Below are 19,681 nucleotides of genomic sequence, written 5' to 3' on the forward strand. Positions count from 1 at the left end.
GCAAGGATCACAAGGTCCCCCCGAATACTCAGAATAGGTGAGTAGCTCCCACTTTGCCAAAACTCTTCAGGCCCCGGCAGATGAACGTCCTGGAGGAGGTTAGCTGAATTCACACCCACTCCTGAGCTGGAGCAATTTTACTTCCGCATCATCCCGTCTACTGTTGGCTACTTAGCTCCTGAAAGGCTCTGGAGGTTCCGAAAATAAAGACAAGTAAGTAGAGGTTGAAAGCTTTAAATTCCCAGAGGCCAGGCTCTTACATCTCTTGCCTCCTGCTAGGCAGAGACAATGGGTCCAGGATGGGAGTTTGATTCAGGCTAAGCCAAATGAAACCATTCTTCAGGGAGAGGGATTTAGCCAGTACCCAGGGAGAAGCTGATTTCAGAGATGCAGACAGGGTCTTGGTAGCATTTGAGACTCTGCTTTCAGTTATTTCTGAAACCTGGAGTAGAGACACAGAATAGCTAGACAAGTTGTATCCTGCATAGCTCCAGGAAGTGCCCTTCATCTGGCCACTGTGAGATAGTGGCCATTGGGGTTGTGCAGCATGCAGCCTGCACAACTGTACATGGCGACCCCATCTGGCAGCATCCCTGCCCTTTCTTCGGCTTACTTAGAGCTTACCCTGATACCCTGTTATTAAACTCCCCTTTCTGCCAAATCCAATCGGAATTGGATTTATGCCACTCAAACAAAATGAGACCTAAATAATATGATGAGAATAGTTATCTACAACCACAAAGAAAAAAAAAAAGATGTAATATCTTCCCACTCCCACCCCCAGTTTATTCTAGATCACAGGAAGGAAGTACTTGTCTTTCTTAGCTATTAACTCTCAATTACTAGACATTTAGGGAGTCAGGAGTGGGGGTGGAGAAGAAGCATAGATGCCAGTTTGCACCCCCACCCTCAGCCACAGTCCTGGGGTGCCAGGCCCTGTGGAGCTGCCAGGCTGTGCCATGCAGAGGGTGGGTGAATGCAAGCACTGTCTGGAAAGCCTTCAGGCTGGCTGCATGGGAACAGCTGCACAGCCCCATGACGGGTGTCAATATCAAGGGAGACTCCACACTTTCCAGGGGGAATGGGGCTGAGAGAATGGGGGACTCTGGCCAGAAGAGATGGAGCTCCGGAGGGGCGGGGAATGCGGAGAGAGAAGGAAGGTCGCCAGGCAGAATCGCTGCACATGTAGACCCAGGGGAAAGAGAACGAGGAAGAGTCTTGAAGACACTTTAAATTCACAGTTCCTGCATTCAACTCCTCTAAGGGCTTTCTGAGTCTCCCTAGTGAAATATGTAGACACTAAGTTTCAGGAAAGAACAATAATAAAGGGCATTTTTAAAAGCGTGTGTGTGTATGGGGGGCAGGGGGAGCACTGGCAGAGCTCTTAGTGAGAAGACAGAGGGGAAAGAATTCAAACAATCTCAAGGAATGTAAATAAATGTTCTACAAAGAGATGTGGGGTGGCGCAGGGTGATTAGTGTGGATTTTGAAATCGGCCTCACCTGGCTTTTCAGCACCTAGTCCCTGAGGTCTGCACGATCACTCCCACTTTATTCTGTTTATTGGAAATAAGTTACTAAGTCTTGGCCAGGCGCAGTGGCTCACACCTGTAATCCTAGCACTTTGGGAGGCTGAGGTGGGAGGATCACCTGAGGTCAGGAGTTCAGGACCAGCCTGGCCAACATGGTGAAACCCCGTCTCTACAAAAAATACAAAAATTAGCTGGGTGTGGTGGCACGCACCTGTAATCTCAGCTACTTGGGAGGCTGAGGCAGGAGAATCACTTGAACCCAGGAGACGGATGTTGCAGTGAGCCGAGATCACGCCACCGCACTCCAGCCTGGGCGACAGAGTGAGACTGATCACAAAAAAAAAAAAAAAAAAGAGTAAGTTACTAAGCCTAGCTCACACTGGAGGAGAGTGAAATTAGAACCCATCTTTTGAGGAGAGGAGTATCAAAGAATCTGTAGGCATTTTAAAGCCACCCCAAAATCTAGGTTAGTCAGCCTTCCCATGATGTCTTCACTTTCAGGATTTTAAGGTTTATCTTCCCAGCAGTCTGCAGGGCACACACCCATTAAGCAAGAGTTTCTCAAGTTTGGCACTATTGACATTTTGTGCACTTAATTCTTTATTGTGGGGGGCTGTCCTGTGCCTTGTAAGATGGTTAGCAGCGTCCCTGGTCTCTACCCACTAGACACCAGTGGCACCCCCATCCCTAGCTGTGACTATGAAAAACGCCTCTAGACATTAGCAAATGTGCCCTGAGTCAGGGGTGGGAGGAAGGCAGTGGCAAAATTGCCTTTGACTGAGAACCACGTTAGCCGACTCTAGAGTTTCACCACAGAATATTTTAATAAGAATATGTACTTATGGCGTAGGCTATAATGCACAATGCTGTCTATAATTTGGTCCAGTGTGTGCCTTTTATTCTCATTTTGATTTTATCTAATATGTGTAGTTCAACTAGTTTTACAAGGTTTGTTAAGACCAATTACATTCCTCAGTTTTCCTCCCTCCCATTTTCCCATCTCCAGGAACAATGTTTACGACTCTTTTAGTATTCACTCCCTATCTCTATATATGGTTGAATTGCTGTTTCCCGCTTTTTCATTTTTGGTATTACCCATTAACTTGCCACTGTGGAAGACAGGGCTTATCACTCCTCCTTCCACTTCTACCTTAAGACTTCCCATCCCCCCACTTTCTCCTTATATTTATATTGTAATTTTGGCTTGAGAAGTATTCTTTTTTTTTTTTTTTTTTTTTGAGACAGAGTCTCGCTCTGTTGCCCAGGCTGGAGTGCAGTGGCACAATCTCAGCTCACTGCAACCTCCGCCGCCTCAGTTCACGCCATTCTCCTGTCTCAGCCTCCTGAGTAGCTGGGACTACAGGCGCCCGCCACCATGCCCAGCTAATTTTTTGTATTTTTAGTAGAGATGGGGTTTCACTGTGTTGGCCAGGATGGTCTTGATCTCCTGACCTCGTGATCCACCCGCCTTGGCCTCCCAAAGTGCTGGGATTACAGGCGTGAGCCACCGCGCCCGGCCAGTATTCATTGTTTCTTACAGAGCTTTATATATGCCTGGCAGAACTATGCCTGAGCCAATCTTTTATTTTCCCTGGAATTAAAAATTGCCTTGTTATTGTTACTATTTTTTTTTTGCTCAGTTTTCTCTGTACTTAAGAATTCATCTCCTAAAGCTCCTTTCCGTGTTCCCATTCTCATAAATTCTTTCAATTTCACCTTCCTGAAGAAATCTCACCTGCTCGGTCTGGGCTAGTTCATCTCCACCCCTGTACAGCTGTCAGCCTGGGCTAATGCTTCACCCTTAACCCAGCACTTCCTCTCACCTCTTGTTTCTGTACGTTGTAGTGGGTGAATATTGTCTCCCAAGAACTCATATCCTTCCCAGAAGCTCAGAATGTGACATTATTTGGAAATAAGATCATTGTCAATGTAATTAAATAAAATGAGGTCATGCAGTTGTAGGGTGGGCCCTTAATCCAATATGATTGGTGTCCTTACAAGAAGAAAAGAGACACAGAGCCAGATACACACAGAGGGAACACCATGTGAAGACACAGACGGAAGACAGCCATCAGCCATGTGAAGAGAGAAGGCAGGGACTGCAGTTCTGTTGCCATAAGCCAAGGAATGCGTGGGCCCCACAGAAGATGAAAGAGGTAAGAAAGTATCTTTCCCTAGAAGCCACAGATGGAGTGTGGACTTGCTGCTACCACGATTTCAGATTTCTAGTCTCTGGACTAGAATCTGTTTAAAACTGAGTTGTTTTAAACCACTCAGTTTGTCGGACTTTGTTGTGGAAAACAACAAAACCCTAGGAAATTAAAACATATGGCGTTCTCTTCCTTTTTTCCTCCTTGGTTTATTCCCTCATTTGGTAGAGCACACCCTGCAATAGCTTTCTTGGAAAAAGCATGTAGAAGTCAAAATTTTGTTTGAGAGTTTGCGTGTCTGAATTGCGTTTATTCTGCTCTTACATATGAGTGATAATTGGGCTGGATATAGAATTCTAGGTTGGAAATAATTTTTCTTTAAAATGTTGAAGTCACTGTCCTGTTTTTTGTTTGCTTTTTTGTGGGATTTTCTCCCTGTGTGCTATTGAGACTTCTGAATTCATTCTAATTCCTGACTGTGGCATGTGACTTGTTTTTCTCCTTCCCTTCAGAAACTTGGTAGGGTCTTTTCTGTAATCCTAGTGTTCTGGAAGTTTTATATAATATTGTACCTTGGTGTGAGTATATTTTCATCCAGTATGCTGCAATCTTACAGTTCCCATTCAATCTGCAGATTCATCTTCTTCAAATGTGGGAATACTCTTGTTTTGTTGTTGTTGTTTTTGATGAATCTCCCTTCTGCCCTATGTTCACTATTCTTTCTTTTTAATACTCTTCTTATGTGCATGTTGGACTTCTTGGGCTAATCTTCAAGTTATTTTCTCTTTTCTTTTCTTTCCATCCCTTTGTTTTTCTGACTTCCTTTTTTATTTTTTATTTTTTTAGACAGAGACTTGCTCTGTTACCCAGGCTGGATTGCAGTGGTGCGATCTTGGCTCATTGACGCCTCTGCTTCTTGGGTTCAAGCAATTCCCTGCCTCAGCCTCCTGAGTAGCTGGGGTTATAGGTGCCCGCTAATTTTTGTATTTTTAGTAGAGATGGGGTTTCACTATCTTGGCCAGGCTTGTCTTGAACTCCTGACCTTGTGATCCACCTGCCTTGGCCTCCCAAAGTGCTGAGATTACAAGCATGAGCCACCGCAACCCGGCCTCTTTCTGACTTCCTTTCTGAAAATGTTCCTCAGTTTTATCTTTCAATCTTTTTTATAAGGTTTTTTGCTCTTTTTACATTTTTAATTTTCAACAAATAGTTTTTGTTCCATAAGTGTTCTTGTTTTATAGCATTCTGTTTTCCTTTCATGAATACAATGTCTTTTCTTACCTCCCAAATGTTATCAGTGATTATTCTTAGAAGTTTTCTTCTTGCATAATTTCTGTTTCTCCCAAGTTGCTCTTATTTGTTTGTTTTGTTCTCTGACTTTCCTAACAGAGGTTTTCCTAAGATGTTTATTCATCTGTGATTGTCTGAATGGGTGGAGTTTCTTGACTGTGAGCTTCATAGGGTGTTACATTGTGCCAGTTTTGAGGGGAGTCTCAGTGATTATCTTCAGATCTTTCTACTTGGGCTTTCCAGACTTTGCAGAAAAGATCCTTCCAACCTACTGTCTAGAGGGCAGAGGCAAGGCTGCAAGCATTCTGGAAGTCCAACAGGGGAGGGAGAGTGGAGGAAGGAGGTGTCTCAACATCTAGTATGTCCATACTCACTGAATACTCCTGTTTCCAATATGTATGATACCCCTGGTCTCAACTAGATCTGATGTCACACAGTCCAGATTTCCTATGTTTTACCCTCCTTGGAAAGCAAATGGTCAGTCTTTTGAAGGGTGGAGAAGGAGCAGACACCTAGCAGTTTGGAGTTGAGGCGGGGATCCAGGCATTTAATTACTTCTAAACAAATTTCAGCCAACCTCCATTATTTTATACTCTTTCCCCACAGCTTTGCTCTCAGTTCCAGAAATACCTGTTGCCACAGACTCCTGAGTTCTTCTGAAGCCAGTGGGTTTATGCAGTGAATGCTCAGAAAAACCCAGGAATCTGTGGCCACAGGTACTGCTGGGACTGAGAGCAAAGCTGTGGGGAAAGAGTATAAAATAATGAAGGTTGCTTGAAATCCAGGGTTCATGGATTTTCCTGCCTGTTGGGTTGGGATTCACCTTCGTTAGGGCTGCTCAGTCAGTTTCTTCTCATCCATGAGCTTTCCAGCTCCCAAAGTTTTGTTGTTTTCACCTCTTTCATTTTTTCTTGTAAGTTTATGTCTTTAAAGAAAATCCCATCATGATGGTTGTAGCAAGTTTTCCTGGGGAACTGCAACCAAATGTTTGCGTTGAATCTGACCTCTTCCTTCAGAGCTCCTAGTTTGCATTTCCAACCTTATCTCGGGTATTATTTTGGAAAGGAGGTTGAGCACTTCTCGAGTTTGTTCTAAAATGCCTTTCTCAGCATTACTTGGTCCAAAACAGCATTTGGACCTGACCAATCATGTGCTATTCAGCAAAAGCCATACAACATATTTATTTATATAATATCTTCCTATATAACCAAAGGAACCATATTTCCATCAGATGTGTTTCTCAAGCACTCTGCCACTCCTTTCTACCTCTCCTGCGTTTGATCTGAGGACGGCCCGTTCCACAGGTAATACCGGGAAGAAGTGAAGAAAGCAGAGTCGGGGTGGGGGGAGGTTTGATTATTCATTGGTTTGTGACACACACAGTCAAAAGAGAACTTCGGGCTTGTTTCCCTTAAGATGGGCAGGGAAACCTGTTTTGATGCAGTGCTGTGTGAGCTGAGACCACAGTAGGTAAAGGAATGAGGCATGCAGATATCTGGGGAAGGGTTTTCAGGAGTAAGAAAGACAGTGCCAAAGTCTCTAGGAGGGAAAGCAGGAGACCCATGGAGCTGGAGAGGAATAAACAAGAGGGGGCGTGGTAGGGGATCGGCTGTTGGCAGGTGGGCATGATTGGACCGTTGACATTTTCTCTGGGTGAGATGGGGAGCCACATGGGGTCTTGAGTAGGGTGACATGATGCCTCTTGTGTCACATGCAAGAGCAGAAGCAGAGAGCACAGCCAGACAGGGCTTCTGGAAGAATCCAGGGGAGATATTTCTCTCGATGGTGTTGGCTTGGACCAAATGGTATCAGTGGAGGTGGTGAGATAGGGTTGGACTTCGGATATATTTAAAGGTAAAGCTGAAAAGAATTGCAGATAAGTTAGATACGAGGTGTGAGGGAAAGAGACATATCCAGGAAGATTTCAAAATTCTTGACTTCAGCCACTGGAAGGATACAGTTGTCAGGTGCTGAGATGGGCAAGACTGGGAGAAAAGCAGGCTTGGAAAGGAAGATCTGGAGTTCAGCTTTGGCTCTGCCAAATTTGCGTTGCCTACTGGATATCCAGGTAGGTGTGCTGAGGGGGTGGGGGATAGAGATGGTAGAGCCAACGAAAACACCCAGTGTTCATGGAGCTCGTCCAATGGGCCAAATGCTGTCTGTGTGCTTTATCTGTATAACTCATCCCATCGCCATGACAATCTGATAAGAGATGATTCTTCTTATGCATGCCAGGAACACAAAGGCACAGAAGATGAAGTAACTTGCCCACGGCCACATGGTTGGTAAGTATTGGGGCTAACTTCAACCTGAGCCATTTGGCCCCAGAGCCTGCCTTTCTAGCCACTGGGGTCTCTGTGTCTCCTCCCATCTGGCCAATGCACTTAAGGTCTTCCAGGTTTGACGTGGGTACCAGGACCTGAAGTATCAGCCTTTCAGTGTTAGCACAAAGCTGGCAGAAAACTCATGCGATTGTTAAAAGTGAGGCTTCTGGGGCCAGTCAGGTCTGGGTGTGAATGTCCGTCATTTACTGACCCTGAGGAACTTATTTTCCCCCTTCTCAGCCTTGGTCCCCTCCTCTGTGAAGTGAGAATAATAATGGTATTGACCTCAGAGAGTTGTTGTGAGGAGGAAGTGAAGTAATGCGTGCAAAGTGCTCAATAGATATTATTTGTTATCATTATTATTCTTAAAGAGCAAAGATTGCAATGTCTCTCAATCGGACTCTCACTCCACTCAATTCCCCACAAGGTAGTGTGCTGGAAAGGTAGGAATTGTGAAAGGGGTTTGAGAATCAACTATGATAAAGTAGAGCTTGTGGAGTCTTTGGAGAAAGGCTCTCTTGCTTTCAGAAGTCCAGAGTAGTTCAGGGCATTATCCAAATCCCATGATGTTAGGGGTACTTGGTGGCCAATAAAACCACCCCCATTCTTCTGGCCCAATGGGCTCTGTCTTAATTTTCATGACTCCAGGGCCCCAGGGCTCAGGGCTACAGGAAGGAAAAGTACTCCAGGCTGAAGATGGGACTCATAAAGAAGCTGCCTGTCTCCCAAGGCCATCTCAAACTTCACTCAGAGGATGCTGGGGGTAGCTTTAATTGGCCCTCCTTGCCACACGCGGTGCAAACAGCCCTGGAATGTTTCCTTAGATGAGGCCATCTCTGACTTACAGGAATAAAGAGTCACCTTTAATTCCTGGGTCCAGAAGGAGCCCAAATGAATTTAGAACAACTAAAGACTCAGTTCAGAGGGACACTGAAAAAAGCAACCAATAATTACAGCTTGGGAGCCATGAAGTAGCCCAAAGAGACCGAGGTCTGTCCATAGGAGACCAAAGAAAGAATTTTGTTTACCAATTTTTCATTTATACTCCACCTACTTCCCAAAAGAATTTGGGGTGGCTGACAGGAGAAAGCAAACAAGAATCCCAGCTCTAAGACTTTACCCACTGGTAAAGCTCCTGAGATGGATCTAATAAAGTGGGTTATTTTGCCACGAGAAAAAAGAGACAGATCATGGAACCAAACAAGTCACATGGAGGGACCAGCTACTCATTTGCATGACGCACATTGAGAAGAGAAACCATTCTGAACACTTCTTTTTCTAGCATCATCAAAGAATGAAATTTTTCATTCAACCTTGCCATCTTTAAATGACTGATTCCTCTCTGTTCTGGGCTCCGAAATACTACCATTAGAATTCTTAGTGCAAACGCAACACAGGTAATTGCATCGATTTATCAGGTGGTTTCCATTGTGGCCGTTGGTGCAGGACTGGATGCTGGTTTGGGGTAGAGGGAGCGAACATCTAGATTCTCCAGACTTCTAGGGAAAGAAAGGATGGGCAGGCATGGGGTACAGGTGGGGTTGGTCTGACTGCAGAGTGGGGAACATGGAGAAAATAGAAGGTGGGCAAATGCATGGCAGCAAGAAACTGACATTTTTTGAGCATCTATTTTATGTTTAGGCCTTTCCAATGTTACCTCTACAACAACCCTGTGAGAATGGCATTTTTACTCCTAATCATACGAAGGAGGAAACTGAGGCTCAGAGAAGTGCAGTGATGGACCTAACTCACACAGGAGAGAAGCAAGTTCTGACTTGTTCACAATGAGATCCAGCTCCAACCGATTTAAAATCGTGGGCAGCATGACACTTCTTGGCTGCTGTGGCATCCTGGACGTCCAGACCTGAGGGTGCTTTAGGGATTCTCTTAATACAACCTTCTCCTTTGACAGATAAGGAAGCAAAAGCTCAAGGGCCTGAGGCCTCTTGCCTACTTTGTGATAGCAGAGGCTCAACTTGAAAGTCAGCTTTAAACTCCAGGGTCCTGCTGCTTTCTGGATGGCCACCATGACACCACCTCACACAAAGCTCCCTAAAATTCTCCCAGCCCGCAACCATTTTCAAAAATGGAAAGTTTCAGCAGCCACACCTGCTGGGAAGTGGAGTCTATTTTGTGCTGGAAGCCACTATATTTACCATACCTGACCTTGGTCTACATCAGACAACATTCTTCAGGATCTAGAGACCGTTACAACCAGCCTTCAAGGGGGCAGACGTGCTTCATTGTGTCAAGTATTTGCAGGCATAAGTGGCCTGGGGCTTGGAAATATTTTCAGCATAGTATGCTTTTTGTTGTTTATGGGATTGGATATTTTAGGTAAATATCAGCATGCATTCCAATGCAAACACAGACTTGCCTATAGCACAGGCAAGGACATTAAAATTAACATCACATTCACTAGTGTTTGTTCTATTGACAAACACTGCCCAATTTAGGTAGTTGGGATATTAGAAATCAACTAGTTTAACAGCCACTGTGGTGTATATAAAATGCAGTTAGGTCAAGGGCATGTAACTAGTTTTTGGTGGGCGGTGGGAGGACCCATCCATGTAGGTGTTCAGAACTATGCAAGTAATGAGCACATAACAGCAGCCAAGAGCTGCCATTCTCTGAGTGTCTTGCCTGTTCTGGGCACTTCTTCCCCTATAAGCTATCATTTATTTTTATTTTTATTTATTTATATATTTTTTTGAGATGGAGTTTTGCTCTTGTCGCTCAGGCTGGAGTGCAATGACGTGATCTTGGCTCACTGCAACCTCCATCTCCTGGGTTCAAGCGATTCTCCTGCCTCAGCCTCCTAAGTAGCTGGGATTACAGGCACCCACCACCACACCCAGCTAATTTTTGTATTTGTAGTAGAGACGGGGTTTCACCACGTTGGCCAGACTGATCTTGAACTCCTGACTTCAAGTGATCCACCCGCCTCGGCCTCCCAAAGTGCTGGGATTACAGGCATGAGCCACCACGCCTGGGCCAAGCTATCATTTAATGGGAGATAGTCAGATTGCCTGGGTTCGCCTCTCGCTGTGCCATTTACCAACTGTGTAGCCCGGGGCAGTTTACTGATCCTCTCTGTGCCTCTGCTTTCCTCATCTGTAAAATGGGGATGAGTCGTGGTCCCTGCACTCATGGCAGAGTTGTGAGGGTGAAGTAGATTCTCCTTCTGAGGCACTGGTGCAGGAGTTGGCTTACAGGAAGCACTCAGCACACATCTGCGCTTGTTCCTACCTTGTGACTTTCATAACTATGCCATATATGTTTTCTTTGACTCATTTAATAAGTGTATGCTATGGGCTGGCAGAGGGTTGACACACCACCCAAAGCCACATGGCTAGATTGAGGCAGAGCTGGGACTTGATCTCAGACCTTTGTAACTGTGAAACTAAACCCAATGAAGAAGCAGAGCAGGCCCACCTGTGATTTCAGGCAGGTAGATGGGGGACCCAGGAAAAGTGGCTTTGAGCACTCACCTGTTTTTTGTCCTGGGCTTGTGGGAGACAAATTTAATGAGAAGAAATACTGTTGGCCCCAGGGGAACTCCACTGTGGAAAAGAACTACTCTCGTGGCTAGGAAAACACCTCCATGTGCTCATTTGACTTGGAAAGTGAGGCCCTCTGGGCAAAGCTGATGACATGGACCACGTGGCTCCTTCATATAGCAAATATTTTGTAAAATCCCCTTACCATCTTGCCACTAAATAAAATGTATTTATACATATAATCCCTTCCCAAATTCATATAATTCCCAGGTTGTAATAGGAAAGAGACATTAAAGTAAGGTGATTTGTCATAAAGTAATATGTGTGCCAATACCTAGGCACTGGGCAGGACCACCTGAGAGGGTATATTTGAAGTGATCAGATACATGCTCCAAGTTACAAAGAATGTGTTGGGATTGCAGAGAAGTTAGACACAAATCAGTTGAAGATTGTTGCGTCTTTTCCTTAATAGTTAACAGTTTGAGAGCCAGTGAAGTGTGTGTGCACATAAAGCACAGAATTCCCTAGGATGCGGCCAGGCACAGGCATGTTATTGGGGACTCATGTGCCTCGGGCAGCTTCCTTGTCAGTGGTATTTTTTCTGAAATGGTGATTCAAATCTTGGTAAAGTTCCAAATAAAACAAAATGTGATCTTCTCTAAATTTACACAGGAGTTACATTCTGGGAAACTCAGTGTGTATTAAACAGTGCAAAAACGACTTGGTGTTTATGTGTAAGGCTGAGTTGGACTCTAGTCAGACAATTATAAACAAGTTTCTCACCTACATGGGTGTCCAATGGATCATTCAAAAGTATTTGGGAGATGGATTGCAAATCAAAATACGAAAGGTAAAATTATGACGTTTGCAACGTTTCTAGAAAGACACAAAGGAGTAGGCAAAGATGACTTAGACAGGACTAAAACTTATTAACCATAAAGAAATGGTTGATGGATTTTATTACTTGAAAATTGACCCATCAAATGACACTCTTATGAGAGTGAAAAGACAAGTCACAGAATAAGAGAAAGTATTTGCAAACCATATATTCATCAAAGAAGTCATAGCCAGAAGAGAGCTACAAATTAGTAAGAGAAAAAGCCTACAACTCAATAGAGAATGGGCCAGAAGACTTGAGTAGGCCCTTTGCAAAGGTTGATATCTGAATGGCCAATGACCATAAGGTGATACCACAGCATAGTTTCCAAAATGGCTAAAATAAAACAGGCAAATAATACTAAGTGTTGGCGAGGAAGTGGAGCAATGGGAATTCTCATATTGTGCAAGTGGGAATGTCAAATGACTAAACTTTGGAAAATTCTTTGCAGTATCTACTAAGGTTGCACCTATGCCTGTCCCATGATCTGGCTATTTATTCTTAGGTATATTCCCAGAAGAAATGTGTACATCTGTGCATCAAGAAACATGTGAAAATGTTCAAGGCAGCATTGTTATAATAACTTCAAGCTGGAAACAACCCATGTGTCCATCAAGAACTATATGCAGCAACATGAAGAATCCACAAACATGAAAATGAGTGAAAGAAGCCAGACACAAAAAAGGGCACACAGCGTGATTCCATTTATGAGAGGTTTAAAAACAAGCAAAACAAATTGCAGTGCCTAAAAGAGCAGCAGATGTACACAATTGTGCTGATTTTTCTCTCATTTAAAATGGTTCTACAAGTAGTTAGTCCAGGGCTGGTGTCATGGCTCCATGGTCACTGGGGCACCGTGTTCCTCCATGATTTCTGCTTCACCAGGCTTAGCCTTTGCTTCCATCCTCTAGTTTGCCTCATGGCTCAAGATGGCTGCTAGAGCTCCAGCTGTCTCTTATGCATTCCTGGCTGTAGAATGGAGGAAGGCGGAAAGGGCAACGGGACGCTTTACTGGCTATTCTTGTTTAAAGGAGCATCCTTGATCATACTTAATGAGAATCTGGAGTAATTTTCAGGAGATCTCAGAGAGGGTACAAGAGCAACAGGGCCTTGCAAATACAGAAAAGTAGCCTTCCAGGCAATTATAATAGATCTGGGCAGGCATTTTGCAAAGACTATTGCAGGAAAATGGAGCTTATTTAGAAATCGATAGTTGAGTACTCTGTGATTTTAAAATGAGCACAAGGAGACACTGTTGATGCCCAGAATCCTCTACAATTAGCAGCAAGAGCTCTGGAAAACCCAGGGAGGGGGTAGAGGGAAGAAGGTTAGGTTCAGTTGAATCTGGATGCTGGAAGAGAAAGAGGATCCAGCCAGATCCAAACAGACAGCATCCTCAGATGCACCTGCCCAGGGGGCCCCCCACTCCTTAGCAATGAGGGTCTGGTGTGAATGCTGGTTCACTGACACGTGACAAGCACACCTGTGTCCCAGCCATCCCACCCAGGCACCAGGTAAACATCTTCCCAGAGGGCTGACAGGCCACTGAGCCCTTTCCCAGGATACTCCGGACTCTCCCCAGGGCAGTAGCCTCGTTACAGAATTCTATCTGTAAATTTAATCAGTGCAAAACCATATCCATGGTTTTGTGGCAGGATGTAAAGATGACAGCCTTCCTCCTGTGGGGTTGAGACATTCTGGAGCTTCGTGAAAATTCACCATCTGGCTTCTTCCTGGCTGAGCATGGGGACAACCTTCCCATCCAGATGTCCCCATGAGGCAGCACGTTGCCACAGGTACTTGGGTTGGATCTAGCCCCGCTGCTGAGCTTCCTGGGCGAGCCCGGGCAAGTCAGCCAGCACCGTGGGCCTCAGATCCCCCTTTTAAAAGGTGAAGAGGAGAGTACCTGCATCACAGAGCTGTCACAAGGATCAGAGGTATATGTGACAGGAGGAATCGCATGCAGCACTGGACATTAAATGGCGCTATCATGGTGTGGCAGCACACTTCTGAGGCTTCTGGGGTTGTCGTGTTTTGTTAATAATTTATTGGGCTCTCATTCACATACCATACAATTCACCCCCTTAAAGTGTACAATTCGGTGACCTTTAGCGTATTCAGAGCTGCGCAGCCATCATCAGAATCAACTCTAGAACATTTTCATGACCCTGGGCAGAAACCCTGCACTTCACAGCCACCAGCCCCAGCCCCTCCATCCCCCAACCCCGGCCCCCCAAGTTCCTCTGTTCGGTGAATATCTTCTGAATATCTGAATGCCAGCAGTGTTCTTGGTGCTGGTGGGAAGCTCTGTCCCTGCAAATGCAGGGCACGGGCAGGAGTACAAAGAGGGGACCACATATCACAGGTCTCAACAGTTCAGAGTTCAAATCGAGCTAACAGCTGTTAAGTAAAATACGTCTTAAGGGCTCCCTTAACAAATGTTCCTTTCCAACCATCGGGAAGGCCAGGTTCAAATTCCAAGTTGTTAGACGTCTTGAATCTCTGGTTGGAACGTGGCCCCGTGGGGAGGGTCATCTCGGCCAAGGGCAGCCCACTTCTCTTCTCATGCTGGCTGCATCACATGCTGTGAGGGACCCTTGCATGGTGTGTGACACCCAGGCTCTGTTTTTACCTGCTGTGAACACCCATCCTTGGCCAGGCGGCAGAACAAACCTGGGGCACATCCGATCCTGCGGTCCCTGGAAATAGGCTTGAGCCTTTGGGGGTCTAGGATGAGCTCCTCCAAAACCCTGGGTCCATTTAGATTTGGGGATGACTTGGGGTTATTTGCCCATTCAGCCTCTGCCCTCTGCTAACCCTGGAGGTGAAGGGCTGGGGCGGGTCAGGGACACACATGATGCGGGGAACCTGCCCCAGAACAGGGTCAGCTGCAGTTGTGCAGCTCCTGGCCCAGTCGCCTTCCTTCGTGACATACCTCCTGCGGCCTCGGCTCTCCTGCACACCTCCTTTCCTTCCTGTCCCGTGAGGCCCTCACGGCCATCCTTCCGTGACTGCATCATGACCCTGAATTCTGCTCTTGGACCCCAGGGCGTGCAGGCCTTTTGTAGAATACTCCAGACAGAGGAACTTCCAGATCAAGTGTTGAAACTCAAATTAGCCATAGCTCAGACGAACATGGAGGAGTGGGAAGACCTCAGCCCCTATGTAGGCAGAAAGACCTGGGTTTGGGGAGGTCACTGGTACCTCATACCTGGGCAACCTAGCACGGGCTCTTCATTTCTGAGAACTCTTTTCCCTACATGTTCTTCCTCCATAGGCTTGTAGAGGGGATTAAAACAGGGTGACCTCTGCAACCGCTTAGCCCAAAAGCCCAAGGCTGCTTCTCCCTACAACCTTCTTAGTTTTAGTTTTTAGATTTTTCCTGATTATCCCCAATTTTATGAATAATAATTATAACACTTATTTGCTAGACACTGTACTAAGTACTTTATACAAGTCTATTCTTTAAATACTTACCTTGACTTTTTTGCAGATAATCAAGTCAATGTGTAGGTACACTTTTGAAATTAGTAAGTGCCATGGTTTGGATGTCTGTCCCTTCCAGACCCCATGTTGAAATTTGATCCCCAATATTGGAGGTGGGGTGAATGGGAGGAGTTTAGGTCATGGGGGCAGATCCCTCTTGAATAGATGAATGCCCTCCCTTGGAGTGAATTCTTGCTTGGCTAATTCCTTCTAGAACTGGTTGTTAAAGAGCCTGGCATCCGGCTCCCCACTCACTTCCTCTCTCACTACGTTTTCTCTGCATACCAACTCCCCTTCACCTTCCGCCATGAATGGAAGGAGCCCGTGGCCCTCCCAGATGCAGATGCCCAACTGTGAACTTCTCCAGACATCAGAATCATGAGCCGAAGAAAGATTTTTCTTGGTAAATACCCAGGCTCAGGTATCACTCTACAGCAATACAACATGGACTAAGACAGTCAGTGTGCTCATGCAAATAGCATATCAACAGCCACCTGTGCACTTGATAAAAATGCACATTCTCAGGCTTCAGCCCACACCTGCCGAATCAGAAACTCTGAGGTGGGCCCAGCAATCTCTGTGCCCACATGACCTTCAGGTGACTCTGATATGCACCCAAGTTTAAGAACTATGGCCTAGTTTCCCCGTGTACTCAGCTACCCTATGTGATTAATACAGGCTGAGTATACCTTATCTGAAAGGCTTGGGACCTGAAGTGTTTCAGGCTTTGGATTTTCAGATTAGGGATGCTCAACCTGTAATTACTACTAATAATAGTAAATGCTTATTTGGCTCTTGCTATGTGCCAGGGGCTCTGCTAAGTGCTTTGACATGGAGTGTCTTCCTCATTCTCAAAGCATTTGATGAGGCTATTAAAGTCCTCATTTTACAAGCAAGAGAACAGGCACAGAAAGGTTGGGTGATTGTTTAAGGTCACACAGCCTCAAGCGTATGCCTCCTTTTCCACAGTGGTTGTAATGATGACAGGGAGGCAGGCAACATTTTACATAATTTTTTAAAAATTTATTCCCAGAAAGCCTTGCAATCTCAAGGATTTTTTCTTAAAAATGGCAGTTGACCAGAAAATGTAATTGATGGGAACTGGCCCATTCTCAGGGCATCTGGATAATTTAGGTTTTCCTGTGGTCTAGGTGGCAAAGCCAGATGCCTGCAGGGCCAGGCAGGAGACATAACCCAGTGAGGTGGTGCCAGGGTGAGGACTGTGGTGAGCAGGAGAGTGTATGCCCAGTCCAAGGGGAGCAATGGCTGGCTCCACAGCTCTAGAGAGAGGGAGGTGTTGTCATGGGGGGATGTGGGTGTCTTTTACCTTATTTTGTAAGAAAAAACCCAACAGGAATCTGGGTGTTATGTGAACTCTCCCAAGTTTAAAAAACTCAGTGTTAAACTCTCTGCGTTCTGTTTTTCAGACACCATGAAGGCTGAACAAAGGATATCTGGGGGCAAAATCTGGCCCATGGGCTGCCCATTGCCACCTCTGGGCAGCCATCCTTGATGGTGTGGAGTCCGCGGTCTGCATTGGTTAACTTAACTGTGCTTCCTCAGATCCAGTCTGGAATTAATTATTGAATTGTATGCATTTTCAATGCCATCCTCAAGCTTACAGCCAACTATGCGGGGGAATAAAACGGAGCAGAGAACTGAGTTGGGTCCCAGAGACCCCAGATTGTCTTCATTTGCAGTTGCCAGGTTCCCTGCAGCCCGGGTCTGTGGATTTCCCGCGGCTCAGCGCCCGCAGCTCAGGCTCCGTGGAGCCCGGCGGCATGGACGAGGCGTCGCGCGCGCCCTCTAGTGGAGAAAAAGGGTCACTGCCGAACTCCAGCTGCGGACCGTCGAGAGTTCCTTGGGCCATGGCTCCTGCCGGGAGCAGCCCTGGGGCCGGGATCCAGGAGGCAGAGGCGAGAAAAGGAACTGCCCGGCCACCACGAAGACAACCCACCCCTTGCCAGTCAAACTACTGACAATGTCAACAACAATAATTAGAACAATCATATTAATAAGTAGAATGACAAATATAATAATATTGAACAGTTTGTGATTTTCAGCCCACAAGGTTTCGCCTACTGTGTAGATTACTCGGGGCTCTGCAGGCCAATAGGCCAGGTATAGATGGACAGAAAGAGGTTTGTTATCAGAAATGGGCTCACATGATTGAGGATACTGTGAAGTCCCACGACCTGCTGTTTGCAAGTAGGGCATCAGGGAAGCCAGTGGAGTAGGTCAGTCCAAGCCCAAAGGCCGAGAACCAGAGGAGCCGACGGCCCAGCTCAAGCAGAAAGAGTGGCATTCACCCTTCCTCTGCCTTTTGTTCTCTTCAGGCCCTCAGCAGATTGCAGGACGCCCCGCCACACTAGGAAGGGCGATCTTGACTCAGTCAGTCCACGGATGCACGCTAACCCCTTCCAGAAACACCCTCACAGACACACCTAGAAATAATGTGAGGTTTTTGTTTTTTTACTTTTAATTGCATTTATTTTAATGCTGGATGTATTCCCGCGTTGCCAGCTCCTGAGCATCCCTGAGCCCAATCAAGTTGACACATACAATTAACCAACACGCTGTGTCAGTTCAATCATTAAAAATACGCAACACTCAGCTGGGCGCGGTGACTCACGACTGTAATCCCAGCACTTTGGGAGGCTGAGGTGGGCGGATCACAAGGTCAGGAGTTCGAGACCAGCCTGGCCAACATGGTGAAACGCCGTCTCTAATAAAAATACAAAAAATTAGCTGGTCGTGGTGGCGTGCACCTGTAATCCCAGCTGCTCAGGAGGCTGAGGCAGGAGAATCGCTTGAACCCGAGAGACAGAGGTTGCAGTGAGCCGAGATCACGCCATTTCAGTCCAGCTGGGAGACAGAGCAAGACTCCGTCTTGAGAACAAACAAACAAACAGACAGACAAAAAAACACGCAACACTCTATTAACGCATGAATGTATTCTCACCGAACAAGATTCAAACAGTATGAATGAACATATTGCAAATGTTTTTAAGTGTTTTTGAAAACTTTCATTTTGAAACAATTTCAAACTTAGTTGAAAAGTTGCAAGGATGGCACAAAAACCTTCTATTAATACACAGCTTTTAGCAGGATTCCTCAGTTGTTAACAATTTGCCACATTTGCTTTATAATTTTGGCTCTGTCTCTAAATACATACTTTTAAGATCTGAGCCATTTGAAATATAATGCCCCCTTATAATAGTTCCATGGATCTTTCCTAAAAACAAGTCACTATCTTCCATAATCCAGTACAGTTGTTCAAATCAGGAAAATTAACATGGATGCAATAGTATTATCTCATCTGCAGACCTTCTTCAAATTTCACCAATTGTCTCAGTAATACCATCCTTTTTAGCATTTTTTTGGCTGATTCCCGCTACAAACTATGAAAGCACAAATGTCTCTCCTCTGCCTTGCCCAGAGGTTCCTCTTTCAATCATCGGGGAGGTGCCGATAGGGTCTGTCTTTCATTTTTCTCAATGGAAGCACATTCCCCACTTCTCAATTTGCCTTGGGAGCTCTTATTTCAATCTCTTCTCAATCCTTCGAAGCAGGACTCCTCCCTAGCCATATTCTACACAGAAGGAAACAGAAACAGCGTGAGGACGGCTCCTGCCCTGCGACCTCAGGTCCCCCAGCTGCCTTGCTAAGAGTTGAACCGTGCCCCCAGCCCCTACCCTGAGACATTTCAGCAAATTGATATGCAAGGCCCCTTTCCAGGCCCTGGGAACATGAAGAGGAAGTTGCTGATGGCTGTGCTCAAAGACTTCCCAGGTTAGTGCAAGGGACAGGAGAGGGCGGCCCTGCTGGAAGCTCAGTGAGGAGCCCTGCGGAGGGAAGAGGTTGAAGCCGTTAAGTCCTCTGGTGACCTATGGGTGTGGGGGCTGGACCAGAGGGCCTTAAGGGGTAGCCCTGCAGGTCCCAACCCCATTCTTGGTGGAAGTGTTGGCTGAGGTCTCTGGAGTTGAGTGGGGTGGCAGAACTGGGCACTCGCATGACAGGAGAGGGGGGATGGGCAGGAGAGGTGCTCAGAAAAGGAGTGCAGGGAGGGCGGAAGAGCCGCTGTGTGAGTTTCCCCCAGCCCCTTGAGCAGCTGTGGGCCTCCTGCCCAGTCCCCGTGCTGGGACCGAGAGGGCAAAGCGTGCAGAGAAGGCTGCACACCCTGTAGCCTCAGCCAGCGTGTGATAGGGGAGCTCTGGGCAGGGACAAAGCTGCAGTCCCTGTCCCTGAATGTCGGGGAGGGGGGGGGGGCGGATAGAAAGGAGAAAATGGGGCAGAGAGAAAAGAAAGCGGTGGCGTGCACACGCCCAGGCCCTTTGCTCCACTTTCCATGCTATATGAGACACTTCCCAAAATTCACACTCCCTGGGACCCTGAGGATGGGGGCTGTATCAGAGGAATTAATTTGGTCACAGGAGGACAGGAGTCCAGCTCTGACTCAGTCCCAGTGGAGCATCGTAGAAAACCGACAACCAGTGTCCAAGGAGTCCACTTTGGTGTCTGAT

General features: G+C 46.2%; 1 long non-coding RNA gene across 1 annotated transcript; it reads left to right on the forward strand.

Moving 5' to 3' along the window:
* Positions 1–258: 258 nt before the first annotated feature.
* LOC117980430 (uncharacterized) lies at positions 259–7,236 on the forward strand. Its single transcript, XR_004671745.3, has 3 exons — positions 259–3,687; positions 6,203–6,275; positions 7,207–7,236. It is a non-coding gene; the product is annotated as an uncharacterized LOC117980430 (long non-coding RNA).
* Positions 7,237–19,681: the final 12,445 nt, after the last annotated feature.

The sequence above is a fragment of the Pan paniscus genome, chromosome 4, assembly GCF_029289425.2.
Source record: "Pan paniscus chromosome 4, NHGRI_mPanPan1-v2.0_pri, whole genome shotgun sequence".
Lineage (NCBI taxonomy): Eukaryota > Metazoa > Chordata > Mammalia > Primates > Hominidae > Pan > Pan paniscus.